We start from the raw sequence: 8,873 nt of genomic DNA, 5'->3' as shown, positions 1-8,873 counted from the left end.
GCAACTGATTGTTCCTTCCTAAGTGGAGTACTTTCCATTTGTCCTTATTGAATTTCATCTGATTTATTCAGACCATTTCTCCAGTTTGTCCAGATCATTTTGAATTTTAATCCTATCCTCCATAGCACTTGCAACCGCTCCCAGCTTGGTATCATCCACAACTTTATAAGTGTACTCTCTATGCCATTATCTAAATCTTTGATGAAGATCAGATGCCCAACGTGGGGCTGGTTCACTGTGCTACTGGGTACCCCGATGCCTGTCCTCCATACTCCTTCTCCTCTTCCTCGTCCAACACCTCCTCCTCGCTGTTTATGGCGAGGGCCTCCGACTAGGGCTCCTCCAAAGTATCCACAGGGCTCTTGGTGGCGATCGTAGGGGTCTCACCCAAAGATGGCACGCAGCTCTTTGTAAAAGTGGCAGGTCTGTGGTGCCACACCAGAGCAATTGTTAGCCTCCCTTGCCTTCTGGCACGCCTGCTGTAGCTCCTTGGCTTTCACGTGGCACTGCTGCTGGTCCCTCTTGTAACCCTTCTCCTCCATGACTCGAGCATGTCAAACTTTTTATGGCTAGATCAGAACTGGGCCCCACAGACCGAGGAGATCCAAAACTTCCTGTGTACTCCAGGCAGGAGCGTGTCTTCGGCATGTAGCTGGCATGGTCAGCTGGGCAGTTGCTAGGCGTGCTATAGAATTGCTAGGTGAGATCTCCATTCAAAAATTCACAGCACTTTAACGGGGAAGGGCAGTTCCCTGGCCAGCAAAGTTCACAATCGTGACCAGAATGGTCAGCGTGGGGCATTGTGGGACAGCTCCTGGAGGCTGCTAACAGTCAATGTAAGTAACGCAGTGTTTACGCTGACACTGCTTCAACCTAACTCCATTGACCCGGACTCTACGCCGCTCGAGGAGGTGGTGTAATTAAGTGAGCATAATGGGCAGTTACGTTGGCAGGAGCGAAATTTAAGTGTAAACACACACAGCTACATTGAGGTAAGCTGCCTTGTGTTGACTTAACCATGTAGCATAAACCAGGCCTTAAACAGAAATGATGGCATCTTGTCAATTAGGAAACAATACAATACCTATCTAATCTATCTATCTATCTTACTAATTTATAACTAATGTTTGCAGACAGCTTTCCTAACAAAAACAAACTGAACAAGGCCATATATGACACACTGGAAAGAGGATCTGGATAGAGAAATTACCCCCCAAAAGAATGGAGTTTGGATTGGAAGAGAGGATCACCAACCTCTGTCTATAGCACAATAAAGGAAAATTCCTTTACGATACTGTTTTAATGCCACCACACACAGTCGGTTAAGTATATACATGTAGATTGAATGGGAATAAGTGTTGGAGAAATTCTGGTGAGAGGGGAGATTTTATGCATATATGGCAGACATGTCCAGTCATGAAGGAGCACTTGGATGCAATTTGTAACCAAATAAATATCACAGTTGTTGGATATTTATTACCAAATGATCCTTTAGTAATTCACCTGCAGCTTCCTGGCAGAAATGGTCACACAAAGAGAGATGAAGAATTAATCTCATGTCTGCTAGTACCTGCTAGGCTATTGATGGCCTCCATTGGAAAAAGATAAATAGTCCAACTCTAGACGAATGGTTCACAAAAATATGGGAGGTGGTTGTGGAAAAATCAACACACCAACTACATAACCAGCAAAATAGACAGAGGACAAGTAGATACATAGAAATTTGGTTACAATTTATTCAATACACAGACAAGTACATTCACCTGCAAACAAACAAAGCAGCACACTTGGCTAGCTTTTTGAATACTAACATTTGATAGATTTGCCTAGTTTGTTAAATGTGAGTAATCTGAGATTTCATTCCATTTCATAAAATCACTAAAAGCAGCTCGGACTTGCTCTGTAACATAAGATGCTGCTAAAGAGAGATCCAATTAGTATATGTTGTTTCTGTAAACAAAAGATCACTGTTGGAATGAATATTGTATTTGCTTTGATATGTACATGGCAAGGATTGGTAAACCTCTTAAAACTTCCAAAATAAATACAGAGTTTAAAAACTTGTGCTGTATTTCTAGTATGAATTTGTCTAGCTTCAGTTTCCAACCATTGGTTCTCTTTATGCTTCTTTTTCTCTGCTAGAAGAAAGAAGCACCGGCTATCTGATATCTCTTCCCCATGGAGGTACATGCAGACTGTGATCAAGTCACTTCTTCATCTTCTCTCAGATAAATAGATAGAGCTTATTTAGTCTCTCATTTTAAGGAATGTTTTCCAGACCTTGAATCACTGTTGTAGTTCAGTGGTTTTCAAACTGCGGGTGTGGCAGCTCTGGTCAGCACCGCCGACAGGGCGTGAAATGTCCCGTTGGTGGTGCTGCCCGGCTAAAGCAGGCGAGCCCCTACCTGTTCTGACACCGCACTGTGCCCCTGAAGTGGCTAGCAGCAGGTCCGGCTCCGAGGCGTGGGAGGCCACAGGGCTGTGCACGATGCCCCCACCCTAAGCACTGGCTCCGCTCTCCCATTGGCCAGGAACTGGCCAGTGGGAGCTGAGGGGGATAGTGCCTGTGGGCGAGAGCCATGCGGAGCTCCTTGTGCATCTTCACCTAGGAGCCAGACCTACTTCTGGCCTCTTCCGGGGCACAGCATGGTCCGTGGTGCCAGGACAGACAGGAAGCCTGCCTTAGCACCCCTGCTGCGCTGCTGACCAGGAGCCGCCTGAGGTAAGCCTATGCCCCAACCCTGTGCCCCAATCCCCTACCCCAGCCCTGAGCCCCCCCCCCAACCCAGAGCCCCTTCCTGGACCCCACACCCCTCTTACCCAGTCCCACCCCAGAGCCTGCACCCCCAGACCAGAGCCTTGACCCCCTCCAGCACCCAACCCCCCATCCCAGCCCAGAGCCCCCTCTCACAGCCCAAGCCCCTCATCCCCAGCTCCGTTGGGTCGCGAGCATCAACAATTTTCTTCAACTGGGTTGCCAGAAAAAAAGTTTGAAAACCACTGTTGTAGCTCATTTCTGAACTCTTTCCACCTTTGTCAACATGCTTGTTGAAGTGTGGACACCAGAACTGGATACAAAACTCTAGTAATGGTCTCACTAATGTCACATGCAGAAGTAATAACAACTCCCTACTCCTACTAATGTTCCTCCCTGCTTATACATCCCAGGATCACATTTGCCTTTTCACTAATACTTTTAGCTTCCCTTATCAATTGTTTACATTTCCTAGCTGCCTGGGGAGCCTGTTGCCCCTGTCAGGCAGGAAAGAGTTCCAAGCCCTGGAGTGACCTTGAGCAGACTGAGCTGCTGTTCCTGCTGTGAGGCTTATATACTTTCCCTGAGATTCACCAGACCAATTCCTGGCTTGTGGATTGGCTGGAGCCTAGCACAGGAGTGACTCATCACCTTACAATAAGCATCCAGGCCCTGTCCTTCTGAATTGTCAGTAACTCTCAAGCTGGTAACAGTATGTTTGATGTTGAGTGACACACATGCCCTTCTTATGCCCAATCTAGCCCTCCCAGTGATTTCAACATTCCACTCATGTGAATCAATCCAGCCGGTTTCAGTAATACCAACTGTCAAATTTCTGCTGGTAAATCAGTATTTCTAATTCCAGGCTTCTAGCTTTGGTATCTAGACCATTGAAGAATTCGTTGTTTACATACATTTTTTTTTCTTTACATTCATGCTACTTTGAGTCTGGGTTTTATGTTTGAGAATGTGTACTGGGTTTACCACCTTAGCAATTTAGCCTTTAGATGCTAGTTTAGAGCCCACCTGGTTACTCTAGCTAGTCTGCTACCCAGAAGATTTGTTCCCCTCCTACTCAGATGGAGGTGGTCCAAGCTGTACATTCTCCTCTTCCCTCAGAAGGTGACCCAGTATTCAACAAAGCCAAACCCCTCCACTTACACCACTGACCTAGCCAAAGGGTTACCGCCAGTATCTTTGGCTGTCTATCCGTTTTCATTTGTGGGACTGGAAGAATCTGAAATGTCCTCTCCTTCAGCTCCCTTCCAAGATCCCTGAAGCTTTTGATGATCTGTGAAATGTCTTCTGAGGCAGTATGTGGTGTATTACCTCACCCACCTTGTCTTTCTGAGGCCGAGTCATTTGTGCTGATGTGTTTCATAACCAATTCGTCCTTCCCACAGTCTTTAGAATCCTGTCCAGTTTTTTAGTGGCAAGTATTGTCTTTGCTCCAGAAAGAGAATGAACCCGGGCTTTGAGGACAGATTCTGGACTGCACTTGTTTTTTTTCCTCTGTCCTCTCCCTAGCTGAGGAAATGCATGTTGTTTTCCCACCGTGACAATATTATCATGCAACAAGATCTGTACAAAGAGCACAAAGTTCCATTTACGGCAACTAGAGGATTTTGGAACACAGAGGAAAAGCTGAGCACCTCAGAGAGGAGATCCAGCATGTGGCAATGAGTTCCAGTCAGATCAGTTTCATTGGTTCCAAAGTATGTTGGATTGCATGTGCAAACTAAAGAGGGTGTGAGCATGAGATACAAGAGGAGAGCAAAACAATGTTCATCCCCGGTGTAACTTCACCAAAGTCACTGATCTTACACCAGGGATGAATCTGTCCCATTGTGTCACAATTAATGTATGTTCTTGAATTAAATAAAAATTATTGACAAAATATATACAAGTTACTAATGTTACAGGGATAGAACAAACAAGGATTTGACTAAGAGAGGCTCACAATAGCAGTGGGTTTCTTTGACTATGTGGATGGCATTTTTTATTCCAAATTGAGGCACATTGCCACATTCTGCAAGAAAATTTCTACCTTTACTTTTATTTCTCCCAGAATGCTGCTCAGTTCCTCCTTTCTCAGTTTTTAATGGGAGGATCTCTTTTTACTTTTGATGGTTTGAGGTAGTGAGTTTCTTGAGAACTGTATTTCTGGCAGTGGCATAGAAGACACTTTCTGTTTAGTTGATTACAAACCATTCCTCTCTGGATTTCACGTGTCTCTCACATCTCTGTGTTTCAGTTTCTAATAACGGATTCTGTATTTCATAATAGCCTGATTGTGTCTTGCACATTCATTGTGGCCAGGGAGCTTCTCTCTTAAGAAGCTTCTGTACATCAGTCTAGCTCGGGGGTTCTCAAATGGGGGTTGGGACCCCGTGGGGGTCACAAGGTTATTACATGGGGGGTTGCGAGCTGTCAGTCTCCACCCCAAATCCTGCTTTGCCTCCAGCATTTATAATGGTGTTAAATATATTAAAAAGTGTTTTTAATTTATTAGAGGGGTCACACTCTGAGGCTTGCTATGTGAAAGGGGTCACCAGTACAAAAGTTTGAGAACCACTGGTCTAGCTCATTGTGGATTCTGATCTGTTATTCCCAGCATGTCATTTTGTGATTTAACTCTAAATATATTTCTTATAGATATAAAACTATAAATAAGCATATTTGTGAGTTAATGTCCACAGCATTATTTGTTTTGGCATGTGATCAATTGATTGTAGCATGGGTCCTGGCATGGCTGGGAGAGAGGCTGCATAGGAGTGAAGTGTGTTTTTAATCCCTTTTTTGCTGTTGGTCAGCCAGTGCTTTCTGTATGTTGACTTGCTTGAGATGGTGATAACAGTGTCCTTTTTCATATGGCCTGTGAAAGAATTGGCTTAGTTGGGCTCTGCAGCCATTGTTGGGAAAATTCTTGAGAGCACAGAGTACTTCATTCCATAATAATAGGGTGTGGTGAAGCTGAATTACATGATCAGATAGTGTAAGCAGTAGTGTTATTAGGGAGGGGTATATTTGTCTCTTGTTTTGTTTGTTTTAATAACAGGAACCACAGAGATTTTTCTTGTAACTTTTTTGTCTGGTCCCCTGAACTTCCCCAGCATGTCTGTTGTGAGGCCTAGCGCTGTATGATTTAGAGCATGGGTTATTTCCATAACTGTAAAATAAGAATTTTAATTGCTTTGGGATTTTTTTTCTGAAAAATTCATGATTTTGTTCTTGATTGACATCATGGCATGGCGGTCACCCCAGCATGCCTCCCTTTGGTCAGGTATGGCGCCACAGTTGAGCCCCTACCTCGGTTTCCCTTCACCTGGGTTATAAACAAATCCAGACAAACTTTTATCTTCAAAGAGCACCCCCTTCCAACGGTCTCATTTCTTAACAAAAGTCATAAGTTCAAGTAGCAACTTACTGAGATACACCTGGATGCATTTGTTGTCTCGGGCTCAGTCCAACTAGCCATCTCTGGCTCTTTCCTTGAGGATACCCCCCTGCTTTCATGTGCCTGATCCCTTCTCTGCCGGGTGTCCTGTTTCCCCCCCTCCATACCCGCCTGGGCAACAGTCTCTCTTTCTGGAACCCTTCATAGTGCCTTCTCTGGGTTTCTCCTTTCAGTCCTTCCTTAAGCAGGCGTCCCCAGCATTCTTCTTCAGATGTGAGCTGTAATGTAAGTCCCTCACTCTCTCCTTAAACCACCCTTCCCTCTTTACCTTGTTTCTATTAATCAGATCCTCCGGTCCTTCCTAAGCAGGAACCCTATGTTCTCTCTGGCACTGAGCACTGGGTTTTCCAGCTCCTCTTTCAGATGCCTGTTTTCCTCGATTAGCCATCAGGCTTCAGGGGTCTCATCAGGCCACCTTCCCCTGCTGGTATCTCCTGGGGTCTGCCCTGCTATGAGGGAGAAGGCAGTCTTTATGCTGCTGCTCCCCTTGTTCCAGTTCATCCCCAGATGGTTGTGGGAGAGAGGAGTCATGAGCTGTGTCTCCACAAGGCTCTTGGCCCCAGGTTCTTAAAGACACATTGACAGGATTTCCTCCCAAGCACCACTCATTCCCAGGAGTCCAGGACCACTTCCTCTCTATCCATATCCCCCCTTGGTCCTTATATATAAAACTATTGGACCTTTCAAATCCTTAAGGAACCATGCCATGTGATGGGGTGGGCTGACCACTAGGCAGTATTGCCCTTAAGGGCTGACTACCCCATCACAATTGACTTCTATCTGTTGGGTTGTTATTTATTATTTGTATCGCAGTAGCACCACGAAGGAGCACCAGTTATGGACCAGAACATCATTATGCTAGGCACTGTATGAACACAGACCTGAAAGACAGCCCCCAAGGTGGCTACAATCTATACTCTGTTTCTAGTCAGTGAAGACACAAAGGGCATTTACTCTGGTCTTTTTCTAGCAGGAACCCAGTGTTTGGGGATAGCACAGAAGGTGTTATTTATATTAGGGTCCAGCACAATGGTGTCGTGATCTTTGCTGGGTCCTTTGCACACTCCTGTAATACACGTGATAAGAGATGACATTTTCAAAAGGGTCTAAGGCTATGTCTTCACAGCCAAAAGAGTTGTGTTTTTACATCAAGATAATTAACATGAGCTAGCTATCTCCGTGGAAAATCCTAGTGGTGATGCGTCTGTGTACTATTTATCAGGATGTAGTTAAGTGATGTCAAACCACAGGTGCGGGGGTGGGGGGGAGTATAGATTTGACCTGTAATAGGCTTAGTAGGGTTTTTTGGCTGTGTTCAGTTCTGTGGTTTGGCATTAGTTTGATATATTGTCTGGATCAGGCATTTCTGTAGGTGTTTTTCTTCTTCTACTTGCTTTGTTATAGAGGTGCTCAATGGGAGCTGGTAATCCTCACTCGTTTCACCTCGTTTTACATGGTAAAGCCGGTCTTTTGTCGTGTGTAAGATTATTATAATACAATGCCAGCACCTGTTAGAGTTCTTCCAGCTCTACTCCCCCCAGCCAGTTATTTGCCTTGGTGTTCTAAAGAGGTCAAAGACAGTGCAGTGACTAAACCTCATACTATCAGAGTTGGGGACAGGGAGCCGGTTCTGCTGAGCTGGAGCAAATGGTGATAAATAGTTTACATTTAGAGAGCAATCCAGCTCCTTTGTGCATGGATTCAGCATTTGATCGCTAGGATTGGTTCCAGTGGCTAATTAGTGCTCTGCCCCTTACTGGCATCACCATCACAACTGGCACCTTTATCAGAGAGACCAGTGATTGGCCAGACATGAATGCTTGAGGATGAACTCTCTTACCCCTAGGGTGCTCCCTTCAGGTTAGGTTTTCAGCATGTTAATGGAGCAGCTTGGTCTGCTGCTAAACCTGCTATTCCACTTTTGTGGAGGAGCGAGATGTGGGTCAGTTGTTTCCAGGGCTGTCATTATTTGCAGCATTTTGCCTGAGCTCTATCTGCACATGTTGTGTGTCTATGTAATAGATAACCTTTGAAGGGTGTCTACTCCCTGACACAGATTCCTGAACAATCCCACAGGGACCATACTGGACTCAACTCACCAAATTTAAGAAAAGGAACCTATCATCCTTTCCAGTTTGTCACTGAGCCTGAACCGCCTGGTTACTGTGAGGTCAAATCATATGGTGGGTCCCTGTGATATGGCATGTAGAAGAAGGATGATCTCGCCAGGCTTTCTGTGATCTTAGGTGACGGTTTTCCCGTATGTAAAATGGAGATGATGTTTGCCTACCTCAGTGGGGCTATTGTGAGACTTTATTTTGTAATTTTTGCAGCGCGCTCTGCAAATTTAAGGTGCTGTCTCTACATGCAAAGTATTATTGTTTGTTATTTAACTCTGGCACAGGAGACACAGGATAAAATGTGTACTCTAATCTGTTCTAGTTTGCTCTGTAGGTATTATAAACCTCTGGTCCCTAATACCTGAATCCCAAAGCAGAGAAAGGCCATCTGTATAAAATGCCATGTTTCTAGCATGCCTGCAAAAGTTACATTTCCCATTTAAAAAAAAATACAGAGTTTTCAATATTAATCCCCCAAACCAAGGAAATGTCTTCCACAAATTATTCAAGATACATTAAAATCTTAAAACTGAGGCATATA

The sequence above is a fragment of the Lepidochelys olivacea genome (genome assembly GCF_965140295.1).
Source record: "Lepidochelys olivacea isolate rLepOli2 genome assembly, chromosome: 3".
Classification (NCBI taxonomy): Eukaryota; Metazoa; Chordata; order Testudines; family Cheloniidae; genus Lepidochelys; species Lepidochelys olivacea.
Note: the sequence above shows the minus strand (reverse complement) of the source record.